We start from the raw sequence: 21,227 nt of genomic DNA, 5'->3' as shown, positions 1-21,227 counted from the left end.
TGGAAAAGCCTGTATAAGGCTGATGCCTCATCTCCATCTTGTTTTCAATCCTGCTTCTTACCTCTGGAGGGACTTTGCTACAAGCTGAAGCTCTGCACAAAGGACTAATGACCCATCCCAGCTGGGGATGTACTCCAGAGACTTGATTTGAACCTGCAGCTTATGCCATCACTGCTTCAAGCCTGAACTAAGAACTTTGCCATTACTGTATGTAATTGATTCCATCTAACCAATTCTAGCTCTCATCTCTACCTTTTTCCCTTTATGAATAAACCTTTAGATTTTAGATTCTAAAGGATTGGCAACAGCGTGATTTGTGGGTAAGATCTGATGTGTATATTGACCTGGGTCTGGGGCTTGATTCTTTGGGATCGAGAGAACCTTTTTCTTTTACTGGGGTGTTGGTTTTTATAACCATTCATCCCCAGGGCGAGTGGCACTGGTGGTGATACTGAGAGACTGGAGTTTCTAAGGAAATTGCTTGTGTGACTTGTGGTTAGCCAGTGGGGTGAAACCGAAGTCCTTCTTGTCTGGCTGGTTTGGTTTGCCTTAAAGGTGGAAAAACCCCAGCCTAGGGCTGTAACTGCCCTGTTTGAGCAATTGGTCCTGAATTGGCACTCTCAGTTGGGTCCCGCCAGAACCGCCTCGTCACAGTGGCGTAGTCGTGCTTGGATCCACAGAACCAGGTCTATTAAGCTTTGGACCAGAACCCCACGCTATCCAAATTCAAAATTTGAGATTGAGAGTTTGGTTGGTTAAAGATCAGTGACCATGAGACAGAAAGCATGAGCAAAAGCAATGAAACTGCAAGGCCTGATGGACAGCCTGCAGTTTGAACATGAGCAAAACCTGGCAGAAATTCGAATGGAAGAGAAGCGAGCCTTGGCCCAGCTGGAGAAAGAGGCTGCTGAGAGAGAGAAAGAAGCTGCTGAGAGAGAAGAAAAGCACGTAAGGAGCTGCTGGCTGCTGAGGAGAAAACTCGACAGATGCAACAAGAAACTGCTAGACCCCAGCTTCAAGTCAAAAAAGCAAGGGAAGAACAGCAGAAATTGTATCCTCTTGAAAGTCCAGTTTGTAACAATGTTGGTATGTTGTATAACTCTGAGCAGTTGTCTGGGGTAACCAAATGTACCCCAACAATGCCACCTTTTATGTCAATGCTGTTACTGTGTGTTCAGTAGAGGGTGGCCCCATAAATTGTGTCAGTGCTATGTATGGGAGTGGTAATGGAAAATTCATAGAGTGTGTAAAAGTCAATGGTAAAAGCTGTTTAGGGCAAATTATGGCTTCTAACATCACTCTTGTTAAAGCAGATCTGGTCAAAGAGGAAGATTATTTATCAAACCAGAGTGTGACTGTTGTGATCCTCTGTGAGTTTACTGTGTGTGTGCCTTTAGCCAGAATCCACCTTGAGTGGAATGGGGCTCAGCATGACGTGATAGCTGGCGTCAGGAAGTTATTGCCTAAAGATCTTTTAATTGGGGAAAACGTTAAAGGTTTGTTCAGTCCAGGTAGCCAGTCACAGGAGAGGAGTGATCTTAAACCTGTGTCTATTGTGGGCAATGATGTTGCTCCAAAGGTTTGTCTGTGCCAAAAAGCAGTGTGTCTGTGAGTGGAGTTTCTGAATGTCTGTCTGATGTCTCAGAAGGAAGTCTGAAGTTAGATCAAGTGCAGAAAGATCTCATTGGTGAGGAAAATGTTTCTCAGGAGCAGGTTAAAGTAGATGGTCAGGTTAAAGCCCTAACTGAGGAAGGAGAGGGTAGATCTGTAATGGGTAATGGATTGTTGGCTAGTACAGCTTGTAAAAGTGAACCTGAAATGGGTAACTGCGATTTGCTGGAAGTAGCTCAGTGTAGTGAAAAAAGCAGCAGCTTATCTGTTGGGAGTGGCAATGTGCCTGGTAGGAAAAGTCTGGATGAGCCTAGGCAGCCTTGTGAGCTGATGGCTTTGTCTAGTCAGCAGTGTGGGAAGACAGGGATAGTGGAAGATGAGTGGCCCTGTGCCTTACCTGTTTCCTGTGTGGAGAAATGTGACAGTGAAGGGAATGTGCCTGTGTCTGTCAGGGGTATTGACTTGCCTATGGAGGAAGTTACCCCAGTCTCCAAGCAGTTGTCTGTGAACAGCCCTGTGTGCTGGGACAAGGGAAATGACATCCCAAGCTGTGTGTCTGGGGAAGGACAATGTGTCTCCAGCTCTTCTGTGTCTGTGGAGCAGACAGAAGGTGCCTTTCAGCCTGTGATGGTTGAGGGTGGTTCAGTTGTCTCGGAGTTGGTTGTAAATACAGCTAAAGCCCAGGAAGGGAATGGTCCTAAGTTTGTGTCTGCTGGGGAGAATGGCACTGTAACTAGGTTGCATCCAGTTAGTGTCTTAGCAAAATCCCAGAGACCAGACAATTCTGGTGCTTGTAGTTTGCCAGTTGCTAATGTGTGGTTGGAAAAGGGTGTAGCAACTCTGTCTGATCAGGGTGATACTCCAGCCAGGGCACAAGGACAGCATGAAGGTGATTTAATTGTGTTACCTACTGACAATTTGGCGACTTGTAGCAAGAAGGAAAAGATTCCTAAACTTGTTCATGGCCAAGGGAAGGAGATTGCTTCTAACCTGTTATCGAGAAAGTCTATGAGTTTGCCTGAACGGGGATTGTGTAGGAATCTGCCTGATGGGCCAGAGGTAATTCTGAATGTAAGTAAGACCCAGCAAGAGTCTGTGGTTGCTCAGGAAAGTGTTCCTTTAGAGCAAGCCCTGGGTGAAGAGGGTGAGAGCAGAATTTCTGAGAGGGGTGAATTGCTGCTTAGAAAAGCTCATAGGAAGGGAATCCTCATGGTAATCTGTGCAAGCAGTTTACTGCAACTGAAGGGTGTGAAAGTGATTTAATCAAGAAAGTTTTAGTTCCTAACAGCCAGAAATGTTCTGTTGTGAATGGATCCACTGACTTTCCTTTTGAGAGATCCAGTGTGGGCAGCTTTGAAAAGGTCTCAGACGGAGTAAAAGCTGTTAAGAAAGTTGAGCAGCCCTATAACCACGTGGCTGTGTGTGGCCAGCGTGTTGGGAAGACAATGGTGTTGGAACAGGAATGTCTCCATGCTGAATCTGTGAGTGAGCAGTCTGTGCTTCAGGGTCTGAGGACAGATTCAGTTACTGGTGTTTCAGAGCAGAACAGTTTTATGGTTGAACGCTTAGGATGCAGGGAGAGCAAGCCAGCTCTCACCCTCAGACCCTTTGGAGTTGTGTGGTATCTCTGTAAGCCAGAGTCCAGCCTTGGAATTGGTAGCAGCTAAGAAGTTAAAAGCTGGTGTTTTGTGTTGATGCAAATTACCCGACTGGCAGGGAGAAGAAAGACTTGCTAATAGCTGCTGGCACAGAGAGCCCACCCCATCAGCCAGTGACTTCTGTTAGGAAAAAGCAGATCCAATCCACTGTTGTTCAAACCAAGTTTTACCTTGAGTTTGTAAGGAGATTCAATCATGTTATTGAACATGACTTTGATAAACCATTTCTGTTATACACTGGTACGGCCTCTAGCCCAGCACTAGCTGTAGTGAGACAGACCCAAGGATGGGGGGCTCTTGGGATGCAGTCAGTGATGTTTTGTCATCCCTTCCTGCATCAATTTTGCGTTGGGGGTGTAACGTTATTGATATAATCTGGAACCATATAGAACATGGTTTGCAACCAAGGTCCTGTAGTGGCACCAAATCTTATGTAAAGGGGGTCATCTAAGGTGTCTAAGACCAGGTTATGGGTTGCTGGTTATGATTATGCTGTCTGTGTGTGTGTATCATTTTGTAGTTGAAGTTATAAGTATTGGCTTTATACTGTCTGTATTTTGTATTTGTGCTCTGCTTCTGGGTGACATCCCAGACAAGTTGGTGTTAGCTCTGCCTAGCCTGCTTGATGGCCCATTAAGGACCATCAGCTACACAATTGACCCATGGAGAGAAGGCAGATAGGCCTTGTAACTCAGCAAAGTGCAGGGACTGGCCCATGTGACTCCAGACTCCATTTTGCTGTAATTTTCCACAGTAAGGACAAAGAGGTTCTTACACCTGGAAAAGCCTATATAAGGCTGATGCCTCATCTCCATCTGGTCTTCAATCCTGCTTCTTACCTCTGGAGGGACTTTGCTACAAGCTGAAGCTCTGCACAAAGGACTAATGACCCATCCCAGCTGGGGATGTACTCCAGAGACTTGATTTGAACCTGCAGTTTATGCCATTACTGCTACAAGCCTGAACTAAGAACTTTGCCATTACTGTATGTAATTGATTCCATCTAACCAATTCTAGCTCTCATCTCTACCTTTTTCCCTTTATGAATAAACCTTTAGATTTTAGATTTTAAAGGATTGGCAACAGCATGATTTGTGGGTAAGATCTGATGTGTATATTGACCTGGGTCTGGGGCTTGATTCTTTGGGATCGAGAGAACCTTTTTCTTTTACTGGGGTGTTGGTTTTTATAACCATTCATCCCCAGGACGAGTGCACAGGTGGCGATACTGGGAGACTGGAGTGTCTAAGGAAATTGCTTGTGTGACTTGTGGTTAGCCAGTGGGGTGAAACCGAAGTCCTTTTTGTCTGGCTGGTCTGGTTTGCCTTAGAGGTGGAAAAACCCCAGCCTAGGGCTGTGACTGCCCTGTTTGAGCAATTGGTCCTGAATTGGCACTCTCAGTTGGGTCCCGCCAGAACCGCCTCGTCACACCCTGTTCTAACTAATATTCTTTACTACTGACTTCCCTTTTCTTCCTTATATTTTATTTGGAGAGTGTTTCCTACCAGGGAGCCATTAGTAGGGTCCAGAGCCAGCCCCATCTCCTATATCAAACTGTGGCTAGTAGGTATGTGATAAATGTGACGACCCTGCCTGCGTCTGTCAGCTGGGAGACACAAAGACTCTCTCTTTCTACCCTCTGATGCTGCCTGGCTGCTCTAAGCTAGGTGGGGTGGGACTCTGTTAACATGTGCCTCCCGGAGCTTCCATTTACCTGGTGCTGCTGTTCCGTGAATAGGGGATTGTGACTGGGGCAGCAGGTACTGAGTGTTGGACTCTTGCTCTTTCAGGGGCCGGTGACCTTCGAGGAGGTGGCTGTGTATTTCACCAGGGAGGAATGGGCTCTGCTGGACCCTGTTCAGAGAGCCCTCTACAGGGATGTCATGCAGGAGAACTATGAGACGGTGACCTCGCTGGGTAAGGAGTCCTGTCCCCTGGGTTATTAGAAGCTGTGGGGTCTCTGAAGAACCTGAGTAGTAATAACTTTATACCTTTATTCGTCATACAAGTTTTGACAAGTTTCCTTGCCCCCTTTTTTTTGCCTTATCTCTCACCCACTAGAATCATTTTTGGACATGTGCCTTTTTGGTGCTGTCACACATTTTAAAATTGCATTGAATGTATCCTTATTGGCTACATTAGTAACTATATTAATAACTGTAACTTTCATGCCTTTTCCTCATTTTAAGAGGAAAATATGCTACCTGTAGAATTCTAAATTGAGTAAATAGGTGTGTGACTGATGCATGGCTTGTGTGACAGTCAGATGAGCTCCTCTTTCGATAGGAGAGCGTATAATGTTGCCATTCAGGACCCCACGGATGAAGGGAGAACAGAGCTGTGGGAGGGGAGGAGAAGGGGGGAGTAGATAATTCTGGGGTGTCAGGACATGGGGAGGGTGTGTGCAGGGTTAGAGCTAAAAAGCAGCAGGGAGGGATGAGGTAGTGAGAGACGAGGAGGGAACACAAGAAGCTCCCAAGGTGCCGGCAGGTGGTGCTGGCTGAGAGTAATGGGAAGAAGTGGAGAGGAGTGTGGAGGAAGGGCACCGAGGAAGTGGCTCAGTCTCAGGTGTTGAAGCTAAGTGGCCTGTCCTTGTGGAAGAGTGGGAGCCCTTGGGGGTCTAGTGCACTCAAGGGGCACCCCCCAAGGACTGTTTAAAAGCCAGGGCATTGCAGCCTTATGGGGAAAATATATAAAACAAGAAAAGGATCTAAATGCGTGTTTACCATCGCTCCCTCTCAGTCCTCATGGGAATCCCTGATCCGTTCCAAAGTGTATTAAAACCTTCCTTAAAGGCTCACCTCTTGGTTATCAGGTCATGTCCATTTGTTAGAGGGTTTTCCCTTAACCCTCCCACTTCCCTGGTTCTTGTCACGCAGACAGCAAGCAGCAAAAGACCAGAAGTCTGAAGCACAGATAATGCGATGTTTATTGGGGTTATTTCCAAGCAAGCATATTCCACTGCCCTAATGAACTTACACGTAGAAAAATTAATTATGCAGCAGACAGAAACAATTAGAGAACCAGACTGATTAACAAGGTAAAAGGAGTGGCCATAAAGATAAAACAATACAGAAATGAGGGTTTCACAACCACAACCATTGATAAGGGATTTCTTGCCAGACCGGATGCTATCAGACTAAGTTTTCATTAACCATCTTAAGATTCAGAGAGGTAGCCGTGTTACTCTGGTTCTGTAAAGGCAGCAAAGAATCCTGTGGCACCTTATAGACTAACAGACGTTTTGCAGCATGAGCTTTCGTGGGTGAATACCCACTTCGTCGGATGCAAGTAGTGGAAATTTCCAGGGGCAGGTAGATATATGCATGCAAGAAGCAGGCTAGAGATAACGAGGTTAGATCAATCAGGGAGGATGAGGCCCTGTTCTAGCAGTTGAGGTGTGAAAACCAAGGGAGGAGAAACTGGTTCTGTAGTTGGCAAGCCATTCACAGTCTTTGTTTAATCCTGAGCTGATGGTGTCAAATTTGCAGATGAACTGAAGCTCAGCAGTTTCTCTTTGAAGTCTGGTCCTAAAGTTTTTTTGCCGCAGGATGGCCACCTTAAAATCTGCTATTGTGTGGCCAGGGAGGTTGAAGTGTTCTCCTACAGGTTTTTTTATATTGCCATTCCTAATATCTGATTTGTGTCCATTTATCCTTTTCCTTAGAGACTGTCCATTTTGGCCGATGTTCATAGCAGAGGGGCATTACTGGCATATGATGGCATATATTACATTGGTGGACGTGCAGGTGAATGAACCGGTGATGGTGTGGCTGATCTGGTTAGGTCCTGTGATGGTGTTGCTGGTGTAGATATGTGGGCAGAGTTGGCATCGAGGTTTGTTGCATGGATTGGTTCCTGAGCTTGAGTTACTATGATGCGGTGTGCAGTTACTAGTGAGAATATGCTTCAGGCTGGCAGGCTGTCTGTGGGCGAGGACTGGCCTGCCATCTTAAGATCTGTTTCTTTATCTGGTGGTGATGGGCACTATCAGGACAGGATCATCTTCCTAACAGCCCAGTAGCATCTTATTTCAGTGTGACTGGTTTGGGATGTGAGGATGTGACCCTTCGCTTCCCAGCTTATGGCTGCCCCTGCTGCTTAGCCAAAGGCCTTAGCCTAAGAACAAGGCCTCAGACTGTCACAGTGAGAGAAGGCCCATACACAGGCGGACTGAGATTTTGATTCTTAGCTAGTTACAGGGGTATAAAGACAAAGTGATAAAAATACCCCTAAGTTCTTAAACTATAGGCTTTACAGGCAGGCCTGAATGTCTATTCTAACAGTGGGTTCTAGCCCTTTCTACCCCATTCTGTGTCTGTCTTGTCTATTTAGATCAGGGGTCGGCAACTTTTCAGAAGTGCTGTGCCGAGTCTTCATTTATTCACTCTAATTTAAGGTTCCGTGTGCCAGTAACACATTTTAACGTTTTTAGAAGGTCTCTTTCTATAAGTCTATAATATAGAAATAAACTATTGTATGTAAAATAAATAAGGTTTTTAAAACGTTTAAGAAGCTTAATCTAAAATTAAATTAAAATGCAGAGCCCCCCCTCGGACCAGGGGCCAGGACCCAGGCAGTGTGAGTGCCACTGAAAATCAGCTCGCTGCCGCGGGTTGCCTACCCCTGATTTAGATTGTAAATTCTTCAGGGCATGGGCCATCTACTATTCTCTGTCTGCCACTTTGAGCCAAGGAAGATGGCCTTGGGATGCGTAGCCTTATTTGGGGTGTGTTCATAGAATCATAGAATCTCAGGGTTGGAAGGGACCTCAGGAGGTCATCTAGTCCAACCCCCTGCTCAAAGCAGGACCAAACCAACTAAATCATCTCAGCCAGGGCTTTGTCAAGCCTGACTTTAAAAACCTCTAAGGAAGGCGATTCCACCACCTCCCTAGGTAACCCATTCCAGTTCTTCACCACCCTACTAGTGAAAAAGTTTTTCCTAATGTCGAACCTAAACCTCCCCCTCTGCAACTTGAGACCATTACTCCTTGTTCTGTCATCTTCTACCACTGAGAACAGTCTAGATCCATCCTCTTTGGAACCCCCTTTCAGGTAGTTGAAAGCAGCTATCAAATCCCTCCTCATTCTTCTCTTCTGCAGACTAAACAATCCCAGTTCCCTCAGCCTCTCCTCATAAGTCATGTGCTCCAGCCCCCTAATCATTTTTGTTGCCCTCCACTGGACTCTCTCCAATTTATCCACATCCTTCTTGTAGTGTGGGGCCCAAAACTGGACACAGTACTCCAAATGAGGCCTCACCAGTGCTGAATAGAGGGGAATGATCACATCCCTAGATCTGCTGGAAATGCCCCTACTTATACAACCCAAAATGCCATTAGCATTCTTGGCAACAAGGGCACCCTGCTGACTCATATCCAGCTTTTCGTCCACCGTAACCCCTAGGTCCTTTTCTGCAGAACTGCTGCCCAGCCATTCGGTCCCTAGTCTGTAGCAGTGCATGGGATTCTTCCGTCCTAAGTGCAGGACTCTGCACTTGTCCTTGTTGAACCTCATCAGGTTTCTTTTGGCCCAATCCTCTAATTTGTCTAGGTCCCTCTGTATCCTATCCCTATCCTCCAGCGTATCAACCACTCTTCCCAGTTTAGTGTCATCTGCAAACTTGCTAAGGATGCAGTCCACACCATCCTCCAGATCGTTAATGAAGATATTGAACAAAACCAGCCCCAGCACCGACCCTTGGGGCGTTCCACTTGATACCAGCTGCCAACTAGACATGAAACCATTGATCACTACCCGTTGAGCCCGACCATCTAGCCAGTTTTCTATCCACCTTATCATCCATTCATCCAGCCCATACTTCTTTAACTTGCTGGCAAGAATACTGTGGGAGACTGTATCAAAAGCTTTGCTAAAGTCCAGAAATAGCACATCCACTGCTTTCCCCTCATCAACAGAGCCGGTTATCTCATCATAGAAGGCAATTAGGTTAGTCAGGCATGACTTGCCCTTCGTGAATCCATGCTGACTGTTCCTGATCAGTTTCGCCTCCTTTAGGTGGTTCAGAATTGATTCCCTTGAGGACCTGTTCCATGATTTTTCCAGGGACTGAGGTGAGACTGACTGGCCTGTAGTTAGTAATGTTGATTTGATTTATCAACTTAATTTAATGTGTATTGTAATTATTTTAATTAATTAATAATAATACTTAATAATTTATATTAATTAATATGAGTTTAGGCTCACCAATTTGTTTGATCAGAAGATAAAAGTTCGTGTTTCGAATCAGGTTCTGCAGAATTGATAAAGGGACCTTCGGGGGTATGACAGGAAGCTCACACGGAGACAGATATAGTCATAAAGACTTTTTATTAAAATCAATGAAATAGTAAGTAAATTGTAAAACAGGTAGAATTACAGAGTTACAATTGTATTACTGTTATTCAGGAGATACATATGATGATACAATATTATGTGCTGCAAACTTTGGTTAATATTCACACCCTGTTTTGATAAACTGGTGTTTGCCTCACCTCTGGCGGTTCTGGTTTCACAGCTCTTGCAAGGGAAACTAATGTAAAGAGCTTTCAAAGCTACTTTGGAATTTACTTTTTAGCTCAACTAAATAATCTAATACACAAATTAAAATAAAATTTAGAGAGACCAAACTTAGCCGAGTTCCTTTTGAACTTAAAGTTTGAAAAGAAAATAAGTGCGGCCTATTACTGGTTAATAGCTGTCGTAGATGCATAACATGAATACGTAGTTGAAGATGGTGAAGTGTAGAGAAGAAGGAGAGGTCAAGGTGCGGGTAAAAAGAGGTAGGTTACCTCTTTTTATAGAAATAAATGCCGGAAATCCTTCCTCTTATGCCCAAATTTCAGTCTTCCCCCATAGAAATGTTAGGGTACGCTTACTCCATAGGCTAGTATGTGTATGCGTATGGATGGCAGGTATCTGCGCATTTGTGGGGTACTTGTTAAGTCTGTGAGTACAACTTTGAAAAATCCCATTTACTATTCTTCATTGTCTGTTGGTCTCGATAAAGGGTCTTAGACATCAGCGTAGGCACTTTATTTGAGCATAGGAAAAACAGTTCCTTTTCTGGGTAAAAGGGCACAGGATATAGCTATGCTAACTTTGCTTTAGCTTAAAATGCAGGTTTTTGGCCTGTAGGTTTCTTGCATTACAGCCAAACATAGGTTTATTAATTCATATTAAAAATATCACAATACTGTACTTATTAGAAAAGAGATATTGATGCAGGCAAGCAGATGAATCCTGAGGGCTACAGATGTTACTGCCTAAAAATGAGATGGGGTTAAAACTATGGAATATTCTTTGTGACAAGTATCCCACAAATTCCACTGACCTCCCTTGTTTTCTTTGCCTGCAGTAGGGTTTCCAATTTCCAAACCTGATGTGATCTCGCAGCTGGAACGAGGGGAAGAACCGTGGGTCCCAGACCTCCAGGGCTCTGAGAAAGAAGTGGTCCCGAGAGCTGCCTGCACAGGTGAGGACTTGGTTAAACAACTCAACAACTGCTTAGGAATGCAGGAAACATTTGGGATGCCCTACAAAGACCCTGTGAGCTCTTCAAGTTCAGGATTGTTTCCTGCAGATGTGGAATAATTATGGCAGATTTCACTCATGCCTTTCCTCCTATTCTGACTGACAACTGGCAGCAGGTCCCTCCCTGATCTCACTTTCCCCTGAGAGTTATGGTGCAATGAGGACCCAGAACTGATGCCTTCCTCTCTTCTCTGTGGAAGGGTTTGGGGAAAATCAGCACCTGATAGGCTTGATCTCTCCCACATATATTTTGTATCAGAGGGGTAGCCGTGTTAGTCTGGTTCTTTGCTGCTTTTACATATATTTTGGTTTGTTCATCCCTTTTTCCATTCCTCTCTCTGACATTTCCTTTTTCTCAGGCACAGGGAGTGACCTATGTCTGGATTCTCTCTGTCTCCCATCCGGCAATGGGATGGTGAGTGAGAACGAGGAGGAGAAACCCCAGCAGGAAGACACTGTGCAAGTAGATCCACATTGGATGTTATCAGGAAGATACAAAGGGAATGTTTCCAGGAGTTGTGCAGTCCCAGAAAACACAAAAGCCTGTGAGACTCAGCAGAGGCCAGAGGAAAACTACAGTAGCGACTCAACCCTTATTCCACGCAACAGAATCAACTTGGAAGAGAGACGCTACATGTGCCATGAGTGCGGGAAAAGCTTCAATCGGCGCTCAAACCTTATCACACATAGGAGAATCCACACGGGAGACGCCTACACGTGCTCTGACTGCGGGAAAAGCTTTGGGCGGAGCTCTCACCTTATCGCACATCAGAGAATCCACACAGGGGAGACGCCCTACACGTGCTCTGACTGCGGGAAAAGCTTTGGGCGAAGTTCTCACCTTATCAGACTTGAGACAATCCACACAGCGGAGACGCCCTACATGTGCTCTGAGTGCGGGAAAAGCTTTGGGCGGAGCTCTCACCTTATCAGACATGAGACAATCCACACAGGGGAGACGCCCTACACATGCTCTGAATGCGGGAAAAGTTTTGGGCGGAGCTCTGACCTTATCATACATCAGAGAATCCACACAGGGGAGATGCCCTACACGTGCTCTGAGTGCGGGAAAAGCTTCGGGCGGAGCTCAGACCGTATCAGACATCAGAGAATCCACACAGGGGAGACGCCCTACACGTGCCCTGAGTGCGGGAAAAGCTTCAATCAGAGCTCAAACCTTATCAGACATCAGAGAATCCACACAGGGGAGATGCCCTACACGTGCTCTGAGTGCGGGAAAAGCTTCGGGCGGAGCTCTAACCTTATCACACATCAGAGAATCCACACAGGGGAGATGCCCTACACGTGCTCTGAGTGCGGGAAAAGCTTCGGGTGGAGCTCTGACCTTATCAGACATGAGAGAATCCACACAGGGGAGACGCCCTACAAGTGCTCTGAGTGCGGGAAAAGCTTCAGGTGGCGCTCTCACCTTATCACACATCAGAGAATCCACACAGGGGAGATGCCCTACACGTGCTCTGAGTGCGGGAAAAGCTTCGGGCGGAGCTCTAACCTTATCACACATCAGAGAATCCACACAGGGGAGACGCCCTACACGTGTTCTGAGTGCGGGAAAAGCTTCAGTCAGCGCACAAGCCTTATGAGACATCACAAAATCCACATGAGAGAGAATTGTTATAAATCCCTTGACTAGGGCTGGCCAAAGTTTGTTTTTTTTTAAGTATCAGAGGGGTAGCCGTGTTAGTCTGGATCTGTGAAAGCAACAAAGAATCCTGTGGCACCTTATAGACTAACAGATGTTTTGCAGCATGAGCTTTCGTGGGTGAATACCCACTTCTTCGGATGCAAGACATTTTTTTTTAAATTACATTTGCTAATTCCCACATAGTGATTTTTGCACCATCTTCACCGTGGTGTGTCAGCTCCACCAGATCAGTTGCCTGCTTCTGCCTTTTGCAGCTCACCCTTCTTTGTGATCAGTCCTGTGATCTTTTCTATCAGCTCCTTTCCTTTTGAGTTGAAGGAGTGTGTGTCCCTCCAGCCAGGAATGTTCGTCAGCTCCAGGTGGGAGAGAGGTTTGATCCCAACAAGCTACACTGTGAGGCAAAAACTACCTGTGCCTGACAGCCACTAGGGCTGTACAGGGGGTTGGCTGCTCAAGTTAGTGATCTTAATGTAAACATTTGTAGTGCAGATGCAGCCCAGGTGCAGTGGTTGCCATTAGCTTTCCCCTTGACCTGACCTAAACTCCATCACTTTCCCTAGTCTAAACAAACCCTGAGCATCACGGTTATACTGTTCCCCCATTTCACAGCAATTGTTAGTCATCGAGTTCTCCCTTGGGGAACCAATTGTTTCATTCCCAGTTGCTGTGATGTTGCTTCAGGTTGTGCTGGGGAGCAGATATTTTTAGTATCATTTTCCACACTTAAAATATATTGAACTATAACAAAGAGCAGGAACAGGGCAGGGATAGGGAAAAATGTCATTTCACCCATTGTAACAACAGATGTAGTTAGGGTCAGAGGGATTCCCTTATTCCCCATCACCATCCTCCTTCAATCCGTGCTAGAGCCTAAGAATCCTTTTCCTTTCCCCCGTTGTGGGATGGGAGACTTCCAAAAGTGCTCCCTGTGCTATAGCACACGGCTAAGCTCAGAGAATAAACCTCCAGTAGCCCCTGAGCTTTGCTTTTTGAATTCTGTGTTTCCGATTACTTCAGGCCTGGGCACTGTGAATATTTACCAGTTTCTCTAGCACTGTTCCTACCGCTGTTTCTGTAACATATTTTGTTTTTTATGGGACAGGGTTGTTATTCCTTTGCCTAACCCCAACCTCGAAGGCCAGGGTGTCTGTTTTCTGGCCCCTCCCACAGACAAATCTGACATGGTTGCACCTGCCAGGAGCAAACAAAAGCTCCACCGGTCACACACACAAAGCAGATAGACACACACAAGATACAGAAGAAACTGAATTATTTGAGCTATCAACATTTAAATTTTCCCACAGCATGTTAGTTCTGAAGGTTGTTTTAATTTATTTTCTTGGAACCAGAAATGGGGAAAGAGACACTGGAGTCAGTGGAATAACAGCAGGGAGGGATAAGTCTCATGATTTGCCACTAACCAAAGGCTTTATAAATAGAGCGATAATGTTACTGAATGGTCTGGCTAACCCTGCAGTTACACTGCTTGGTACCTCTTCTCAGCCGGGCGTGGCGTGGCAGCTCTCTCCTTGGGGTGGCAGCTGCCTCTGTTATGTTGACAGATCCAGGCTGGTGATGAGGTGGTGGGTGGGATTGAACCGGGGACCTCTGGAGCTTAGTGTGGGGGCCTCTACAGCATGAACTAAAAGCCACCCGGCTGTTAGCGAGGGCTGTAGAGAAGACAGGTTTTATTGCTCCCTCTAAGTGATCTCGGTGCCACTAGCTGGGACACCCCACCACCCCCTGGAGGTGTGTGGGTTACGATTTCCCTAGCTGAGGAAGCGCATCCTGAGCTTGGAGAGTTCCCAGCTGTAATCCCAGACAACCCTGTAACGATGCAACCACTGGCAGGACGCTATTGAGAGTATCAATTCAGGACAAATTGCTTGGAGCAGGGCAGTCAGCCCGAGGCTGGGTGTCCTTCACTATTAAAGCACGTCACACCCGCCATGCAGAGAGGACTTTGGTTTCACCCCACTGGCCAATCGGACATCATACAAGCAATTCCCTCAGCTATTCCAGTTCCCTTCTATCATCCCCAGCCCCGCTCCTTATGGGGATGAATGGTTATGAAAACCAAAACCCCAGTAAAAGAAAACAGGTTCTCTCAAAGGACCCCAAAGGACCAAGCAACAGATGCAGGTCAATAGACAAGTCAGATCTTACCCACAAATCACGCTCTTGCAAATCCTTTAGCGTTGTTATGGAAAAATTGATCCATGTGTTGTGTTTTCAATCAGATCAGCTTAAGGCCTTTTATTGATTAGAAGCACGCAGGGGAGAACCGTTATGGAAACGGCCTCCCCGAAGCTGGTTACAGACAGCCTTATAAAGCTTAAAACCACAATCGTAATATGCAAGTTACATACATCATTTCCTTATTATTTTGCTAAAAAAAATTGCAAAGTTAATGCTGATTGGAGCAGGAGTAAATTTCTTCCATATTAGGCTTTTCCTGTTCTTACTTATCTGTTCTATGCGGTTACGTGTTGACAGTAGGGGATATTACAAAAAAAATTTTCAGTCGGGGACTGTTAGGACTTTCCACTGTCTCCTCCGTGCCCCCTGCTTGGCTTGTCTGGCCGGCCCTGGCAGCTTGACATGAGGCCTGGGCCTACAAGGCCTTGGATAACACTGGATTTTCCCTTACAACATCTAAAATATAAAGGTTCATTCATAAAAAGAAAGAAATATAGATGAGAGTTAAAATTTTTAAAGGAATTAATTACACACAGTAATGACAAAGTTCTTCGTTCAGGCTTGTAGCAGTGATGGCATAAACTGCAGGTTCAAATCAAGTCTCCGGAGTCCGTCCACAGCTGGGATGGGTCATTCAGTCCTTTGTACAGAGCTTCAGTTTGTAGCAAAGTCCCTCCAGAGACATGAAGCAGGATTGAAAACAAGATGGAGACGAGGCATCAGCCTTTTCTAGCCTCTTGCCATGTGGTCTTTCCTTTCTTTGTCCCAAGGACACTCTGTCCAGCACGTGGCACAGAAAAACCTTAGAGTTCTCTCCATAGGCAGGTCCCTGCAGACCTTGCTGAGTCACAAGGCTTATCTGCCTTCTCTCAATGGGTTGATTGTATAGCTGATGGTCCTTAATGGGCCACTAAGCAGGCTAGGCAGAACTGACACCAACTTGTCTGGGGTGTTCCCCAGAAGCAGAGCACAAGTTTGAAGTACGGGCAGCATAGAGCCAATATTCATAACATCAACTACAAAAATGATACACATCTAGAGATAGCATCATTATAATCAGCCAATCAGCCTCTCCATAGACCTCTTACACGACACCTTTCTACAATATTGGCTGCAAATATAGAACAGTGGTCGCAAGGGTGATCTATACAGTTACAGATTATGTCAATAACGTCACAGGAGGTGACACGGCATCAGTGAGACTGATACTGGAATACTGCCTCTAATTTTGGTGTCTTCATTTGAAAAAGATGTGAAATTGGAGCTGGGGCAGCAAAGAGCCACCAAAGGTTCTGAGGCCTGGAGAAAAATGCCTTCTAGTGAGCTATTGAAAGAGCTCAACCTGTTTAGCTGATCAAAAGAAGATTGAAAGGTGACTTCATTGAAGTGTTGAAGTGCCTAAATGGAGAGAAAAGATTTGGTATTAAAGGGCTCTTTAATCCAGCAGATAAAGGAATAACAAGACCCAATGGCTGGAAGATGAAAAGAGACAAATTTGTATTACAACTAAGGCACAAATATTCAACAGCGAGGATGATCCCAGGAACAAGCTACCAAGGAAAGTGGTGGATTCTCCATCTCCTGATGTCATTTCATGAAGACTAGATGCCTTTCTGGAATGTGTTTGCCCCCAAAGTAGCTCTTGTGTCATACAGGAGGCCTGTGATATGCAGGGGGTCAGATTAGATGCTCTAATGGTCTTTTCTGGCCATAAAGTCAACTAATTTCTAAAAAACCGAGTGCAGCATTGGGAGCAGCGTCTGATGTTTCCCTGTCTAGCCGGCTTGCTGCCTAGAACGAATGCTCCTTGAGTGGGGTGATCCCCAGGGAGTAGCTCAAACCTCCAAAGTGCCTGGCCAGGGGCAGGACATTAGCCCAGCAAGGGAGGGGCGTGGCAGTGACATCACAAAGGCCTTTGGCAGGACCTCAGACTATTGGTCCACGGTGGTGGGGAGGTAGTGACCTCACAGAGAGATGCTGACATCAGCCAGGCAGGACAGGGGCGAGGGGCCAGGGAAACCTCAGAGACCCCTGTGGCTTTGCTTCAGCAAGTCTCCTTCTCCAGGTCTCTCTTTGAGGACTGAGTGAGTATTCGGGTTCACGGACGTGAGCGCCAGGAGGAATCTCTTTCAAGTTTTCTCCTTCCCTTTTAGTGATTTTACTAGAAAACAGCCGTCCCTGTTTAGAAGGTAAGAGTCTCCTCGAGGTGTGAAACCTGTTCAGAATGATCCATCTTTGCAGGAGTGCTCTGCAGTTCCCACTGTGGGAGGTCCACCCAAAAATGTGGGGCTAAAATAGTGCTCGGGCAGTGATCCCCACCAGTGACCTGGGCCATCCTTTGGGTTCTCTGGTGAGAACCCTCCGCCTCCCGTCCTCAGTCTCTACCCTGATTGGCTGAGCAGGGGGTTATTGACAGGGAGGAGACTCAGGTCCTTGTTGGTCTCTTTTAAGACCAAGGAAATAAGTCAGAACCAGTTCTATGTTTGATGAATTTTGCTGTTCTCTGCATTAATTGTATCTGAGCAGTTCATGATTCTCTCTAACATTGCAGTTCTCCTCAAATACTTGCTGAATAATTCCTGTGCACTGTTGTAGGTCTGGAGCTCATCACAGAGCACTTTATTCAGGTCATTCAATGTCTGAAATTCAAGATCTGATGGTTAGTTTGTAAAAGCAGCAAAGAGTCCTGTGGCACCTTATAGACTAGCAGATGTTTTGGAGCATGAGCTTTCGTGGGTGAATACCCACTTCGTCGGATGCATGTAGTGGGAATTTCCAGGGGCAGGTATATTGAAAATCAGGGCTCTTGGGTCCTATTCCCAACTCTGCCACTGACTGGCTGTGTGACCTAAGACAAGTCAATTCTCCTTTCTCAGTGTTAGCTTCTCCTCTTTCGAGTAGGGATAATAATGATCCGCTCCTGCCTACCTCATGGTGGGTGGAGGCAGGGCCAGCTCTAGGTTTTTGCCGCCCAAGGAAAAAAATTTTGGCTGCCCCCACCGCAGCCCTGGGCTCCCCCCCCATAACCCTTGCTGCCTGAACCCTGGGTCACTGGGCTCTCCCCCCCCACACACACCCCTGCACTCTCCTTCCATCCCAGCCCTGGGTCACTGGTAACTTGCTCCCAGGACAGATCATTCAGCAGGAATTTTGGATGTGCACAGAACACAGACAGGACTGGTTCCCGCATGGTTACAGAACTGCAGTAAAGTGGAACAATTTTCAGCTTGTGTGATTGGAGGAGATCTGGATGCATATTGTAAGACTGTCCTCCATAAATGAGGAAAAGTTGAGGTGCCTTTATTATTCTTTGTTTCTATGGGGAATTTGCCAGTGCAATATCACTGTCTTCCTTTAAACAAACAAAACTAGAAAAAATGGCAATGACTGTTGAAAATAGCAATTCCAGTCCTAAAACCCTGGGAAGCATTTCTTGCTCAATTTTATCTAGTAGGATGCCCCTGAAACAATGGGATCAAGAAACCTGCATCACTGAAAGTGCAGCCATGGAGACACCACACACCAGCCTTCCCTAGCAGGGGCAGGGGGGGTGAGAAGGGACATCATCTGAGCTCCCTGCATCCAGGTCACTTTCCTCAGCCGGGCTGCATAAGGGGAGGGCAGAGAACCCCTCACAGCCCAGCCCAGGTGGGGAAAGTGACCAGGACGCAGGGAGCACATAGTGTTGCTCCTCGCTCCCCCCAGCCTCTGTGGGGCCACGGAGGAGCATTGGGGCAGGGGAGAGCAGTGAGCACCTTTGCACGGCCACACGGTGCCCTTTGACCCCCTGGAGCCCTGGGCGGCTGCCGTGGGCCCCACCCCTAAGGCCGGCTGGGCTCCCCAGCACGAACAGCAGAGACACAGGGAGACTGGCCACCCACTGAGCAGAGGTAGCCTGGGTGGCTCGTAATGGAGGCTTGGGGGGGCTCAGCCTCCCCAAACCTTGCGTCGCCAAGGGGACAGTGGGGCCCATGACTAGGGGCCCTGGCCAAATTGGGCCCCTGGAAAAGTCTCCCCATGTCAGCCCCAGGGCTGGAGGAGCTCCCACTCCCTGCCACGGCCCGGGGCTGCAGGGCACAGAGCTTCTCTGGTCTCGGGGCCGTAAAGGAGTGACAGGGTGGGGTCAGTGGGGGAAGGGGTGGAACAGAGGTGACAGTGGGTGGGGCCGTGGGTGGAAGGGGTGGACGGGGGCGGAGCCACACACAGAAGTGGGGGGGGTCATGGTTCCGGTGCTGGGGCCCCTGCACTTGTTCTCCCTTTCCCTGGGCTTTGGCATCACCAGCCCCTGCTTAGCGAGTAGGGGTCAGTGGTCCCCAAAATGTGGGGCAGGACTCCTAGGGGGACACAGGAAGATTGATGGGGCACCTCAGGGCCTGAGCCAGACCCCATGGAGGGCAGGAGGAGCCCCACTCAGCCCCACTCTGTCCCAGCTCTTCCCCAACCCCACCCTCAGCCTGGGCCCCTGGCTCCCAGCCCGGCCTCGACCCCCTTACCCCTGTCCGCACCCCTCTCCCCAGCAAGCAATGGCCCCACTCCCAGCCCCGGTTCTCGACCGCGGCTTCCGAGGGGCCACAGCCATGGACACGAGGGCGCAGTGTGAAATGTTTGGGGACCACTGGGTTAGGGTGATGTCCTCAATCACTTCTCTGCAGTCCAATGAAAGTGATTCCTCACCCACCCACCCTCCGTCAGGACGGCCTAGGTACGTTCTGCTGCCCTTCACTCGTACAGGAAGGAGAATAACATTGCATTCCACTCACTCCTAAAGTTAGTTGTAACCCCCCCACCTCCCAAACTGGTGTTTTTGGGGATGCGTCCGCCTCATGCTGCATAGCTAGGCAGAGTAGGGGTGTCTGTGCAAACACGGCCTGTTCCTGAAGTCTTCCCCCAGCTCCTCACTAGATGTGAGGGGGGAGCTCATTCATCCCCTGCTTATGCTTAGTATTTAAAAACTCCTTAGTGGCCCTATCTCTGCCGGCCTTAGATTTCTCTTCCTGTCCACTTCTTGACAGCTCGGATGAGGTGGCCGAGTCGTTAAGGTGATGCTGCTAATCCATTGTGCTCTGCATGCATGGGTTCGAATCCTATCCTCATGGGATGCATTTAGTCTTCACCCTCCTTTATAGACAACCATCTCCCCCTTTGGTACAATGACAGACCCAGCAATGTTGCTTCTGTTACCCAAAATTGGGCCAGCTAGTAAGTGTAGGGAGGACTAATGACCCCCCAGAGTTTGGCAGAAAGCAGCACATTTATTATATTGATAGCTAAGCTCAAAAGAAGGGATGGGGGGGGGTTACACTCACACTTGCATACTCACGCTCCCAGGACAGGCCTGGCACTGGAGATGTCAGGATCCTTTAGGGTAAGTGTCCCCCAGCGCCGCGATGGATGGTGCGATGGAGGTAAGTCTTCCCGAGGGACGATGGAATGTAACGCAGCGAACCACTGGCCAGGCGGTCGGGGCGAAGGGCATTCACTGGAGGTACAAGCTTGTGAGTGACTCCTGAGCACAGGGCCCCTTCCCCTTTTAAGGACCTGCTCCTCATGGCCTGTGACTGGAGATGAGTTGGCTGCATCTGGTGGGTCACACTCCACCTCAGCCAGTGTCCATGCAGTGTCCATGCTCTGGGTGTGCGAGTGCTGCCTAATGAGAGTCCCAGACACCTTGTCTATCTAGGAGCTCTTCTGATCTTCCCGCTGTTCAACCAGCCCCTTCATCCCACATGCCTTGGAGGGGGGGGGGTGGGGGAAAGCCACTTCACAGGCATTCAGAGATGGAGAGGAGACGGGGCGGGGAGGGGAGTGTAACAGACCTTTGGGCATACAGGGTATATGGAGCACACAGATCACGGCTGCTTCTACAACAGGGTAAGTTCTCAAGAAGCATGTTTCTTACTCGGCCCATGGGTCAGTTTTGATGATTATCGATGGAAATATTTTGCCATTGGGTTGTGTGTTTACACAGAAATTGACATTTACCAACAAATACATAATTCTTCCAGTCCTGCCTAGTCTGCAGTTGATGGGTTTAGAGGGACACATTCACTCTCCCCAGTCCCCATGCCAGGCCTGTGCTCTCAACTTCCCACACTGCTGGGATCCTTCCCTGGTCTCCCCCCAGACCACTGCCCCCCACCCCCACTTCTGGGATCCCCTCCCCACACTGTCCAACTCCCCTGCTGGCAGGATCCCTTCCTGTTCCTTTCATTTCCTGTCTCCACTCTGGGCAAAAGCTCTGCACGGTTCCCACAGCAGAAGTTGAACCCAGGCCCCCTGGGTGAAAACCAGGAATCCTGACCACTAGCCCATATGGGACTATTGGTGCATCTGACGAAGTGGGGATTCACCCACAAAAGCTCCTGCTCCAATACGTCTGTTAGTCTATAAGGCGCCACAGGACTCTTTGCTGCTGTTATTACTACAACTCTCTAAGCAAGGCCTGCACAACATACGGGCGGCGGGCCGCATGCCTCACTCATTCTAAATCCCTCGCACATGGCACTCTGGGGGCAGCCCAGAGCCCTTTGAATCTCAGCCGCGGCCGGGAGTCAGAGG

General features: G+C 47.7%; 1 pseudogene; it reads left to right on the top strand.

Moving 5' to 3' along the window:
- The window catches only part of LOC120381421, a 429,094-nt pseudogene that overhangs the window by 122,790 nt on the left and 285,077 nt on the right, over nucleotides 1–21,227 (top strand).

The sequence above is a fragment of the Mauremys reevesii genome, linkage group 14, assembly GCF_016161935.1.
Source record: "Mauremys reevesii isolate NIE-2019 linkage group 14, ASM1616193v1, whole genome shotgun sequence".
NCBI classification, from domain to species: Eukaryota; Metazoa; Chordata; order Testudines; family Geoemydidae; genus Mauremys; species Mauremys reevesii.
The sequence above is the reverse complement of the archived record's forward strand: the minus strand, read 5'-3'. Positions and strand labels throughout refer to the sequence as shown.